General features: G+C 43.0%; 1 pseudogene; it reads left to right on the top strand.

Moving 5' to 3' along the window:
* Positions 1-371: 371 nt before the first annotated feature.
* Positions 372-6,644, top strand: LOC103907977 (annotated as a pseudogene).
* The last annotated feature ends 6,775 nt before the right edge of the window (positions 6,645-13,419 follow it).

Here is a 13,419-nt window from a genome sequence, read left to right as displayed (position 1 = left end):
CTGCAGGCAAAGTAAAATGAGGGTTCACTGAAATAGTTCCAAATTCCTTGAAAATCTGAAAATAAAACTATTTTCTATTTTCCCATAAAAATCGCCCCATGGAAAAGTTTGGCAAGTTTCTACAAATCAGTTTTGTTAAGATATTTTGTTTTGTGGAAAATAAAAATAATTTTTTATTAATTGACTGATGCTCTGGGACCAGTTTATTATAGATAAAGAAGGTTTCTGAAGTTACAAAGAGCAAAAAGGCATCCAACACCTTCAGCAAGACTTTTTTTATTTCAGCACCACTTATGCCTCAAAATCCTCTCCTTGGTCTTAGTGTCTCTATTTTGTTGTTATGTTCTTTTATAGGGAACTTGTAACTTATTTTTGATCCCATTTATCCAGAGAAGCTTTGGGCTGAAGACAGAAGATTCTGCTGTGCAGTTCCTTCCCATGCTGTGTTTGATGAAGCAGTAAGGCAGTATACTTAGTTTGAACATGGAACTAAACCTTTATTTCAGAGAAGTCTATGGGCTGGTTCCTTACCTGCCACGAATTGCCCCAGCCTTACTGTGAAATTGATGCAGATGGATAGACTGATTTTTTTTGTTTGCAGACTCTTTCTTACCTAATGTTGGAAATCAAGGAACACCACATTGTTGACTTGATGCTTGCGTTGATATACCTGGGAAATGAAAACCAGTTTAGTCAGCATTCTCAAAGTGAGATGTACTTCAGGACTGGGAGACTGGGGCTTTGTGGTCTTCATCATTAGTGTTTCCCAAGGGAAGGGGCTGAGACTGAAGCAGAAGTCTGGCATCTGCAGAGTCACAAATCTGTCAGAAATTGAAGCACAGCAGTTAAGAGTTTGGCCAGCCGAGGACCCCTCTGTAGTCAGTGGGGGGACGGAGATCGCCAGAACACCGTCTTCAGAGGTTCGGAGTTCAGAGCACACATCAGGCTCTTAGAGTGCCTGTCTTTATCCCTTGACTATAGAGGGGACTTAGAGTGACGCTGTCCTTACATTAAGTGTGATGATGTCTGTACATTAAGTGCCTTAATCTGGTGTCAACTGTGCCGACATAAACATTGGCCCTCTGAGATCTTTCCTCAAGACAACAGTAGCAGCAGGCCCTTCTCCCAAAGTGGGGATAAGAAACAGGGCTGCACATCATCCAGTGTGTCTTTTTTTTTTCTTTTCCTCTCTCACCATGATATCAGTCTTTCCTTTTCTCCCCCATCCACACACATCTGCAGATACACATTGTGGCATTATCTTACATTTCTTCTGAAAGAGGTTTTTTTTTATCTTTATTCATAACTTTCCTTCCTTCCTTCCTTCAGCTGTGGATCAAGCAAGCAGATATGAATATTCAGAAGTTCACATCAGGAATATGGAACCCAGGGACCTGTTTAGATAAATATTTTGCCATCATCCATCTACCACTTACCTTCCCTGTTTTCAGCCGGAGGAAATGTATCATCAGCTTTTGTTCTCAAAGCAAAAGGAGAAAATTCATCTAAATCGTGGAGAAACCAGTCCGTACTGAAGCTCAGAGTATCTTTTCTGTCTTTGTGGAATGAAAGCAGGGAGAGAAGACAAAAAAACCCAACAAATAGACCCAAAACTAACAAAAAATTGAGCAACTTAACCTTTTGTGAATATGTGTTTTATAGAAAAAGAAGCGTGATACAGAATATCAGCTATTCTGGAGATATTTTTCCCATTAGTGCCCTCCATTCCCAAGCACCCAAGATCCTAAATGCCATTTTCTGGTATGCTCGGATTCTCTTTGCATTGTCATAGCTGCTCCCAGTGAGAGCTTTAGTGCTGAATTCAGTGGGAACAAAGATGGGTTGCCAATGAACACATTAAAAAATCTTTTCATTAATGTATCATTACAATGATGTTAGCTCCATCCTTGATCCTAACAGTTTCTTTTGAAATACCTTGTCCATCTCTCCATGAAGATGGCAGTTGTTTGTTAAAATGTCTGGAAAACCTTCCAAGTGTCCTTGATTCTGCTCCATGAAACAAGTCCTGCATTTGTTGTGTCATAGGGCAGGGACTGGACATGACGGGTTTGCGGCAAGGGCAGGATATGTTTCCTAGAAAGCCTTTTGGGAAAGCTCTTCCTGGATGGCTAGTTATGGTCTTCTCCTATTCTGTGGCCAGATGCAACAGCCAAATTCACAGGGGAGCTGACAGTCCACATCTAGGGCATGGAAACAAGGAGAGAGCATAGTGTTGCCAATGAATAAGGTATAGCTCTGTGGGGAATTGTGATGAAAAGAAGCCATGGCTGTACCTCAGCCTGTGCAGGAGGCTTTACTCAGTTGTTTATACTGCCCTATTATTGCAGCTTTCCTTCCCAAGTGTCTTGGTATGTTGGGACAAGTACTACTAGATGTGTCTAAAAAATATTAAGCGTTGCTAGATTGTTTTGTTTCTATCTCAGACTAATCCATGTGTTGGGAAGGTGTGAAGGACAAAAATGTGTGCGTTGGTAGTAGCATTGGCCCATGCTTTTATTTAAAGGATGGATGATCTGGATGGAGTCCATGCAGTACATGATGTACTTGTGCTCCACCAAGCTCTGCAGCTTGGCGTAACTAGAGGAGCTGAAGATGCAACTCCCTGATGCTGCACCTCATGACGTCACAAGGAACCTTATCCTGATGAACCAGTGGCACCTGGCAGAGACAGAGCTTTCAAACCAGCTGGAGAGGAAAAAGGAAGAGCTCAGGATCTCTTCCAAGAATTTGGAGGCAGAAAAGACAGAGAACTTGCTGTATGCCATGCTGCCGAAACACAACAGCTTAAGGAAGCTTAAGGAATCAGCTTAAGGAAGGGAAAAAGGTGGATGCAGGTACTGCAGGATGCTTTCTTTGCCTCTGCTTATGGGTTTTCTAGTATATCTGGTCTTAAACTTTGCAGCTCCTTTTGTAACAGTGTATTTACCAGAGCAGTCCCAAGGTATCCTTTTTCTCTACATGATGAATTACAACACCCAGAGCATACAAGCATCATCAGGGACCCTTACAGCTATGATGATGGGGAACAGATGGCTGCACATGAAGAACAGGCCTTGCCTGGGAACTCCAGTTATAAGAGTTGCATCGTAAATTTATGCCTGAGTACCACTGATACGAAGATTTTCAAAAGACAACCCCGTTACGAAGAAGTAGAAGTAGTCCACAGCAGGAAAGGGGGGCATTTGTGGCACGTGTATTGCTTTGTTTTCAACCTGGAATAAACCAACTCAGCAAAGTCCCATCCAACACTTGCTAAGCAAAAGCTTTTTAGCTACTCCAGTCAGAGGTGTCTTTACTTAGTACATGTAATTTGCTGCCCACTTTGCATGTGTTTATTTGTATTAGAACTCTGAGCTTCAAAACTTGACTGCACAAAATGGTGACCATGAATTTGGCGTTACTTCTACAAGTTTACACCTTTAATTCTTCACTGAAAATAGGGGTTCAAAGAGATTCTCTGATTATGGCTAAGCTGGGAGGCACAAGAGTGCTCCTAAATTCCTGGGTGCAGATCTATATCCTCACCCTTCCTAACTCCACAATGCACCATCTCCCTTGGCTCCCCACCCAGCCCCAGCTCACTGCTTTCCATAGGCAGGAAAAATCACTGAGTGGGAAAGGAGCTGAGGTATCTTGTTAGCAGGTCCCCAACTTGTCAGTCCGTGACTCCACAGCACACCTCCACAACACAGGATATAAGTTTCCTTTGGTCCCATCCTACTGTTTAGCATGTCTGCTCTGTGGCTCCGGGCACTTGCACTTCAGAAAAATCCTGTCTCAAGAAATGACTTTGTAAAGAGATGCAAAATAGGAAGAACTCAAATTCTGCCCAACATGGCTGAGGATATTAGCACACTCAGGCTTGGAAGTCAAAAGAAACTTGGAAGTGAGGTGTCCACACCACGTCAGTGTAATTCAGCTACCAAACAGAGAAAGATGGGAATCTTTCCTGTGCTTACAGGGAGCTTGTCTTCAGCTATTAAACCAATTGATAGGATTTTGGCAAGTTGCAGAAATCTGTTGTCAAAATCTATTACCGACTTAGTCAAATAAGAATAGAAGCCTTTATGAAGAAATGTACATCTAAGAGAGGACTTCTTCCTCAGGAGGATTTGATTCCTGCACCGTACTCTTCAGTGATGTTGTGACATTCACAAATACCTGCTCTGCCTGTGAGCCCATCCAAACAGTGAACATACTGAATTCAATGTATTCCAAGTTTGATTGATTAGGCAATGTCCATAGAGTTTATAAAGTAAGTCTTTATATTATTGCTTTCTTTGGTGTTTGGGGTTTCTTTTTGTGGTTTGTTTGCTTGCTTGTTTTGTTTTGTTTTTATGATGAGTTTTCTTCTGTCTAATCAAACAGAACCTGTGGTGATCATAGGAAGTGAAACTGGCTGAAAATTTGGGGTGGACATTGTTCCTTCAGAACTTCAACTACCAGTTCTTGTAAAGTGACACTCTCGCTCTTTTCAATGCTTTGAGATAAGAATTTAGAGATATTTTCAATTTCCCTTTCACTCGTTCATGTAAAAAAACCCAAACTAAAAATTTGTCACTGGGCAATCTTTGAAATTATAAAAAAAATATTTGCTTATCCATGACAAGGGTCACTATTTATCCTTTCAGTGGGTGGACATCTATGCCTTCAACGGAAATGGAAGCACTTAGCACCGCATAGGACTGGGCAGTTATTTGAGTCCATTTCACATCTATAGGAGCTTTTGCATTGACTTCAGTGAGTTGCAGGGACTGGGCATTTTATGACTGTAGAATTTCCTGCTGTCAGGATCAAACAATAGGAGACAAATACCTGGTGGTTGGAGGTGTCACAGTCCCCACCGCTAGCCATGCACTAGGAGTAGCCAATCTTGCATTTGGTATGGGATTTTCTCCCAAGAGATCATGAACCCCATGACTGAGGAGCCCATTCAGGTAGGGATGACTGAATTCTTGCTTTGAAATAGATGTTATACATCGGTAGATATTTAAGCAAGACCTCAAGTTCCAGTGAAGGTCAACATACTTGCACTTCAGGTTAATATTCATGTTAAATGCCATGCTGAATTCAGGCTGTGGGGCTTTAATTTTGCAGCAGGAAGAACTTTGCAGTCCAGAATCCAGTAATGCACCAAAACATGCATTTAACAATAGCCAATTAATCCATCCACTGACAGTTTAGAGAAATGAGTACAAACTCTATCGTTACTGGTGTTTGTGTTTAGGGATAACTAGAAAGTCGTTTAGTAACTTGTGCACAGACACAAAATAATTGATGTAATGATTTATTTTGCACTTACTCCTTGCTTGTAAGAGCTGCTTATACAAGGGCATGTGTTAAATTGTTCATTGAAAATATGGAATTTTACAACTCTTTATTGGCCAGCTACAAAAGCATAACATTAATCGTATATACACAGAACACTAACTTTAGCGTACTGGGTAATGAGGAGAACAGTCCGGTGGAGAGGTGTCCAAAGTGATGTTTGCCACAGGTACAATGGGGCTGTAATCCCTTCTTCTCTTCTGCCAATTGCTATTACCAGTGTGACAGTCACAAGGTAGGAAAGTAGCTAAACTGCTACACATCATCATCCTCTTCTCACAAACAATGCACTCCCTGTCATCAGCCCAAGGCTATATCCTTGCTTCTGCAAGCAAGTGCATGGGTTCTTGCAGAGGAGTAAATTGTTATTTAGTCCCTAGAATGGGAGGTGAGGAAGAGCCTGTTCAAGGTTGCACATGGCATGGTTGTTCAAGAAGGACAGATAAATATTTTAGGTAATGACAATGAGAAACTGATATGGTGTATCACATGTCCTTTTTGATTCATACCAACTGATCAGAGTTGGGATCCACTTTGGACCAGCACTGGCTGGGGCTGTTGATGAGAAAATGCCAAAGTACCACTTGTTTGGAGACACTGTCAACACAGCTTCACAGATGGAGAGTCGCAGTCTTCCCAGGAGCATCCACTTCGGCTCAGCAGCTTTTAGGTAGGGAAAAAGAAGTGTGAAATGGCACAAACCAACCTGAGTATTTTCTTTCCCATCACTTCTGGCTAGAGCAGTATTACAACAAGGGACGTTTTGGTATTATCTACAACAGGCTACTTTGGAGATTTCGTTTGGGGGATGTCCCTAGGATCAGTCAGTTCAACATGTGAGTCAGTGGAAAAAGGTAGGTGCTTCAGGAGGACAATCCAGCATGTCTAAAGAGACATCAAGGGAAGCTGTAAGTGGAGGTGTGAACACTGCCACCCACAGACACACATCGTGAACAGACTTATTTTTACATTACTTAATATTTCCATCTAGCACCTGAATTCCAGGTGCTTAAATGGAGGAGCAAGATTCTCCTAAACCTCACCTTGTAAAAATCCTAGCAAATGCTTTACTGACACAAGAGTCAATTGTTGGCAGACAGATCCAGACCTCTCAGCAGTAGCGTGCTTCCCTGCCTGGACAGGTTTCCATGGGCTCAAGGCCTCTCAGAGCAACAGGGTGTGCTGAGTGAAGTAATAACTTGGAAGGGGTATAACATCCACTGCCTTGCGTGTTTGGACTTTTTTGCTGGCAAACTCTCCTTTTTCTATTCAGGCTTTTACCTGAAGAAAGTTGAGCTGCAGAGGATCTAGACAGTCCATGAGCATCTCAATCTTGTCCTCTCTAGTGCATCTCAGAAGGAACTCTATGAGATGGGTTGTTTTACAACAGCGCTAGATGTGGGACAGATAAGCTGTAACCAGGCTTTCTGTGGACACACAATAAAATGAGAGCATAGAATAGAGGGGAGAAGAAAGCAAAATATATAGAGGATGCAGAGAAGTTGCTTGGGCACATAAACATTATTTTTTTGCAGGAACCTAGAGATTTTGCAGAATGATTGAGGCATCCCCTTTGAAAACTTAGGCTCAGTATTTACACTTACTTGTACCTGCAAAAGAAAAAGGAACCTATTTCCTAGTAGTCCTGATTCTGGCTTCCTATTTTATATTCAGGTTCTCCAGCAGGGACATGTTGGCTCTGATTTATGGTTCTCACATTTTTATTGGTCATGCTCTTTCAGAATAATTCACAGCTAAAGCAATTTTTGGGGCATCCAAAAGAGCAATGCTTAAAAATAAAATTTCCATGACCTGCAGTGATTTAGTAGCTGGCACAAATCCTAACCAACCCCAAACTCAGCAATAAATAACTTACAAGAACAGCTTTCTTACTGTGGCATTACTTCCTCCCCTAGTGAACAAATAAAGAGTCCTACCCTGCATTCCATACTCAGGCAAAATTTCTGTTGGTTTTAATGGGACTTTTGCCTCAGTAGTCTAAAATCTGCTCAGCAGTTGTCAGTCATAGTAGTGACACAGTGGATTGAATCTAGTCTGCTCTGCTCCCTGTGTACAACCGAGGTTCTCAGCTGGCTATCTTACCTCCTAGTCACTTTGGGCATCACTTCATACCATGCAACCCAGAATGGTTCTGGTTTTATCTGCAGGAAAAACAATGCCCAGTTTGTGAGACCAAGACATTTACATGTTGTTATATAAAGCAGGAAAAAATATTCTTGTAATGCACTTTAAGAGTTGAGCACCATAGAGTCTTTTTGACTTGCATTGTGCATTACCGACACATGCTCCCACGAGAACAGACAGAAATACTCATTAAATATAGTCACGAAATGCCTCTTGCTGTGCTCTACATATAACACCTTCACATATTTCACACCATCAATAACTACTATAAAGTGCAATAACAAACAGCAAAATAAGTGTGCAAATGAAGTCTTAAATGCCTAGAGCAGATCCCTTTCTGAGAAGTCTTGCAAACCTCTTTTCTGCTCAAAAAAATTGCTAGCAACAAATAATTTTTATTAGCACTGCAGAGCTAATGGAGCTGTAGGAAAGAACTCTGGATTCCTTTCTGATTCATGCCTCGCAGTGGAGTTGTTAAGTTCCAGTTGCAAGATTTTTTATTTCTGGTGATGATACATGAGCCAGAAAGGAACAGAGGCCGAATGGTTGCAGAACTGGCACTCATGAAAAAGATTTCCTGGTAAAACAGAGCAAATTAGATCACAAGCCACAAGTATGGACCCTCCCACTCTTTTTTTTACAGGCTCAATTATCCTGTTTTCTTGTTTTGTTTTTTGTTCTGCATGTGAAATTTGCATGCTTAAATGAAATCCGCCATTACAGAAGGTTTCGCTGAGCCCCAATCCTGCAACATGACATGTTTGGTCAGAGTGCTACCTCATGTACAGGGAGGGAGGCGGGAGAGCTCCATGTGGTTTAGCTGTTCTACCCATGTGCTGTACATGAACTAGTTTTTTTGGGGGTTTCTGTTCGAATTCATTTGTATAGCTATTTAATATCTAGAGAACCCACCCTCCATACAGCTTTTTAAAAATTTTCTCCTTTCCCAAAATAAATGAGCTTTTGATATCTCTTCCAGTCCAGGTAGATCCTTATCAGAAGTAGCAATCTGTGGTATATTGACTGCTTGGAGGATTGGGGCTGACACTATTAGGTGTTTTTATATAGTGCTATATAAAAGGACATAGTACACAGGAACCTGTTTACACCCAGAACCAATTACAGCACATACTCACCTAGAACAATAAGCTATTATGTTGGGTACCATTGTTCTGGCCATCAAAATGTACCCAGCACTAATGATGCTGCACTGTCATTTCAATTTTTAATTTCCATTTGATAATTCTTGGTCCCCATGTTGCTGTAGGCCTCCTCGTCCGAACTTCCACATTTTTTCTCGTGCAGAGATCTGCCAAATCAAAACTTCAAAATAGATGAAAGAAGAGAAACTGAAGAGGAAGTGAAAAGTGAAAAGGGCCACATGCTTTTTGAGGAAGAATCTGCATGCAACTGAGGATGAAATCAAAGCTTCACTGCAGCCAGGCTGAGCAGAAAGGCATGTACAGGGGGCCTGCTGGCGCAATGTAAAGCAGATAAAACAATATTGCTCTGAATTCTGGGAAAAGGTAGTGAGATCTATTTATTTTGAAGTGTCAACTAATTCAACCATTCTTCATCTGAAGTCCAAAGAAAATCCTTCAAGAAATTCAATTTATATCACAGTGCCCAGTTATACCTTCTTTCCCCCTTCCCTGTTAGCTGTCAGTGAGCACACTGGATGATATGAAAATGAGATAGCAGGATGTCTCTTGAAAGTAGGTGGAGAGGAAAATTTAAGCAGTAGACTCAGAATTAGATCTATGCCTCCCCATGCTTGGGAAACCATACATGTAAAACAGGGAAACACTGTCCTGGCCCAAAACAGATAGAGACCAAGCACTTGGAACTGGAGGACACAACACAACACCTACTTGAATAGGATATCAAATGACATAAGAGCTGAAGTTTTCTTTGTCTGGGTTACTTTAATATTTTTGGAGAGTGTCAGTGGAAGGGGGAAAGGAGAGCCAACAAGCGCCCAGAGGCAGGAATAGGGGAACATGTCTTGAAATGGTCTGGGCAGACCAGGAGACAGACACACAGAAGGACGAGGGAGCACGGGGAGAGCATTGCAAAGGGTCAGAAGCACAAATAGATGCTCTCTCTGGGGTTTAGGAAAGGGAAGTCTGAGGGATGGGTTATGTTTAGAAACATGTCTCAAATGGCTGGTTTTGAGCCCTGTTTCTGAACAAAATTACCCCAGGACATGGAATATGGGCTGCCCCCCACCTTCACATGCGGCAACCTAAGCTTGCACAGAAAGGTGTGTCTCCTTGGGCCATGTGCCACCCTACCTTCTGCCAGCAGGAGCCAGACAAAATCTGTTACTAATGCAGCTCTGCCCCCAAGAGGAGGGCATTTCGCTGCAACACGTGCTTAGTTGCTTGTCTTTGAAATGCCCATGGATGGGGTGTTTGCTCCTACCCTGCAGTAAACACAGAAATCAAATGTCTGCAATGTACCATGAAGTGGCCCATGAACCTTGGTCCAGATGCAAACGCTTTGCCTGTTCGTTGGCTCATATATCACTGCATGCAGGGACGGGACCTTGCCTTAGAGAAAGAGTGAAATACTGACAGAGCGGGAGCATCTGTGGCAGAAAGCGAGTCAGCGGGATCCCACTTCCCATCTAGTGAGACGAAAAGGCTATTGTTTCTGGCAAAGACAATGTTTTGAACCTCAGGAGTGTGAAAACAGTAACAGATTTATGAATTCCTCCTCGATGCATGTAGCCGCCAGCCTTTAGCCAGCACACGCTAGGAGTGCAGAGCCTACATGCGCTGGGGATGGTGCTAGGATCGAGGAGCACAGCTAAGCTCATTTCCCACTTTTGTGCCCAAATTACATATGGGAATAACAACATGAAGGCAGAGGAACACGGTCAGATCAAAGGTCCATCTAGCTCAGCATCCTAGCAGGGGCCAGTAGGAAATCCTTAGGGAAGATCCTTAAGAATGGGAAATGCAGAGACTGAGGCTCCGCTTGGCATCCTCTCCTGGCTTCCAGCAACCAGCAACTTAAAGGCTTTCTAGGCCTGGGGTTGTGTCCAGACCACCAAGTTTAACAGCCAACACAGACTTACCCTCTCTGAATTTGTCTAATCCCTTTTTGGACCCATTACTCCATAGCTCTGTGATAGCTGCACACACAAACGCAGCTTGGCAACTACATGCACCCTTATGTGGATGTGAGGATCCAAGCAAGCCTGTGCTTGTTAAAGGAAAATAAAATGTAAGAAAGCCCAGCCCTTAAGAGCCTTCCTTCCCTCCCACTCCTCTTTCGAGTCCTTGGTTTCCAGGCTCCTCAGGGCGCTAGGTATTGTCACCTCTGCTTTCTTCCTCCTCTAACTCCTTCTGGAAGCAGATGCTGTAGGAAGCCTGGGCAGCGAGGTGGTCACTGTTATGGAGTACACTGATGATGAGCAGCTGCTCACCACAAGCGACATTGCTGGCAGTGAGTACATCAAAGGCTCGTTTTAAAATGGTCCTGACACTTTATTTCACAGAAGGGGAGGTGGGCTGAGGATCATCCAGATGAGCCTAGGTCATACCTCATCTGGTTCCTGTGGCAAATAGCACCCTGAGGGACAGATTTTTTTTTTCCACAGCATTTATGTGCTCCACTCTTCCTGATTGCCCTGGGAGCGAGGCAACAAAGTCCCTTTAAAATTTATCCCTTTGGCTTTGCTACTAGAGTCCCCACATCCCTAACAATTTACCTCTGCTTGTTGCTGGCGGAAGCTGTGGCTTTGTTTGCTGACCTGGGTTTGCTCCTGGTCCCTGGCTGTTCCTAGGGCAAAGACTCGTGATCGCCAATGCCAGTGGAAAGTTATACTCCAGCTTGGTGGACCTGCACAGCAGCCACAGGATTTGGCAGCAGGGATTTATGTTAGTGCTAAACCCCACCATCGCTAAAGGGCACCACTACTAGGTTCTCACCACAGCAAACCACGCTAAAACCCAGGTTTCAAATTTTGCACTGTATGGGACCCTTTAACACAAGTTGAAGCAGTTTTATAACCTGATTTGGCCTTATTCGCTCTGAACACTGCTGCCATGAAATACAGTACTAATCTGGTCTGGTCACAGCAGAGTTCACACTTTTATGGGTTGATGATGAGTTACTATGAGGGTCATTTACTTTGTGTAGAACAAGCCATCACCTCCCAGGCTGTTTTGGCAACCAGTCCTGCTGATGCCAAATCACCTGCCTCTCCAACAGCCATTTGCCCTGCAGCAGCCTCACTTCAAAATCACAAGTCACCTTCGTCACTGAGTTTTCAAGAGTGTTTTGGGGGAGTTTGGAATCCCCTAGGGACATTGTGAAATTGCTGTTGGCTTCATGGGGAAATGAAGGTAGATGAGTCAGTCCAGCTCCAAGGAAGAAAAATGGATATAAGAATGCAGACACCCTGTGCTTCTACAATGTTGCTTCCTCAGCCCATCCCCCTCACCTCTGGTCTGCTGCGTAACAGTCACAAAGCAGAAGGGGATTGTTCCCAGGACTTTGCGCTCCACTCCTTTGGTCTGATATGTTCCTTCAAGCCACCTCACATGCATTTGCTGTGCCTGGTTATGCTCCACCCCACCTGCCTTCCTCTGTCTCCCATAAGCAAGTTTCTAGCACACTTTTCCTCTGAGGTTTTTGGTTTTGCTGCTTTTACTACATGACCTGTAGAACTTGTGATAAGGCGGATGACAAAAGAAGTCAGAAGTGAAGCAGCAGCTCTGTCAGACAGCACCAGCCCTGCCCAGGAGAACAAGCGAGTCTCACGAGACAGCACAGGCATCTACGAAAGGGGCTTCTCAACTTTGCCAGAGTTTTCTCCTGGGGTCGCTAACAAGCTAGATCTGTCCACGCTGAGGACTGCTTGGAGATTTTCCTGGCACTTTTTTTTAACACCTCTTTTTGTTCTCACTTGTTATCTGCCAGCAGCTGAAGCCAGTTTGCTTAATGGAGAGTGTAACAAAAGGGAACAATGAAAAGTGGCTTTCCAATCAGACAAGGATGCAGCACTTTAGCAATGGCAACGGACATCCTAGGCTTAGTGTTTTGTCGTAATACATGGAAAATAAGGAACAATAAATTGCAGAAAGCCTGATATTGAGCACTTTAATGAAAAAAGATGATGAGTTTTCAGTCCAGACTTTAAGAATGCCAATAGTGTGTAATAAAAAAGGTAAACAGAACTGTTCGGTGCTTTTGCTGTCGAGTCCCAAAATGAAAAAAGATGAAGTTTTATTACTTACTTTTTAAAAATCAAATACAGTCTAGAGCCTTTCTCTTTGGCTGCTAATATAAAGATGATGATGAGATATAATGCCATGACACAGTGACCGCCCTTTAAAAAAGGAAAGAGCCCCCAAACTTTGGTTTGCTAATATGACATTTGCTGAGAGACTATTTTAATAAAAAACATACAGGATGAGGGCAGGTATCTACAAGCTGGATCTGGAGCCATAATTCAAATCCTCTGTGCTATACAGAAGATTCAGAGGTAACATCGACCAAGGACTTTGGCTCCCTATGCTTGATTTCATTCACAAGTGAAGCGCAGCACAAAGTTAAGCACGGGGAGCCAGAGATCCGGTAGTAGGCGGCCCATGTAATACTTTGGCTAAGAAACCAAGATTGTGTCGTCCTCTAAGGTCTGGAACAGCAAGTACCTAAGAGTTATTATTTAGAGCTATAGCAGATATTTTCAACCTGGGGTCTCTGTGACCTATGGAGACCAGGAATGCCTCTTGTTAGCGGACTTAAATTCACTAAACAGCAATGTATCCTTCCCTTAGAAAAACTTTCAAGGGTCTGCAAACAGAGAAGAAAAAAGTTGGAAACCATAAATTTACAGAATTGAGTAAAGCTGTGATTTCTGGCCCTGACATCTTCTTGATTCTCATGGTGATGGGCTCTGTCCCTCCTTGA

Source organism: Aptenodytes forsteri, unplaced genomic scaffold (genome assembly GCF_000699145.1).
Source record: "Aptenodytes forsteri isolate BGI_AS27 unplaced genomic scaffold, ASM69914v1 Scaffold155, whole genome shotgun sequence".
NCBI lineage: Eukaryota > Metazoa > Chordata > Aves > Sphenisciformes > Spheniscidae > Aptenodytes > Aptenodytes forsteri.
Note: the sequence above shows the minus strand (reverse complement) of the source record. Positions and strands in the feature narration are given on the sequence as shown.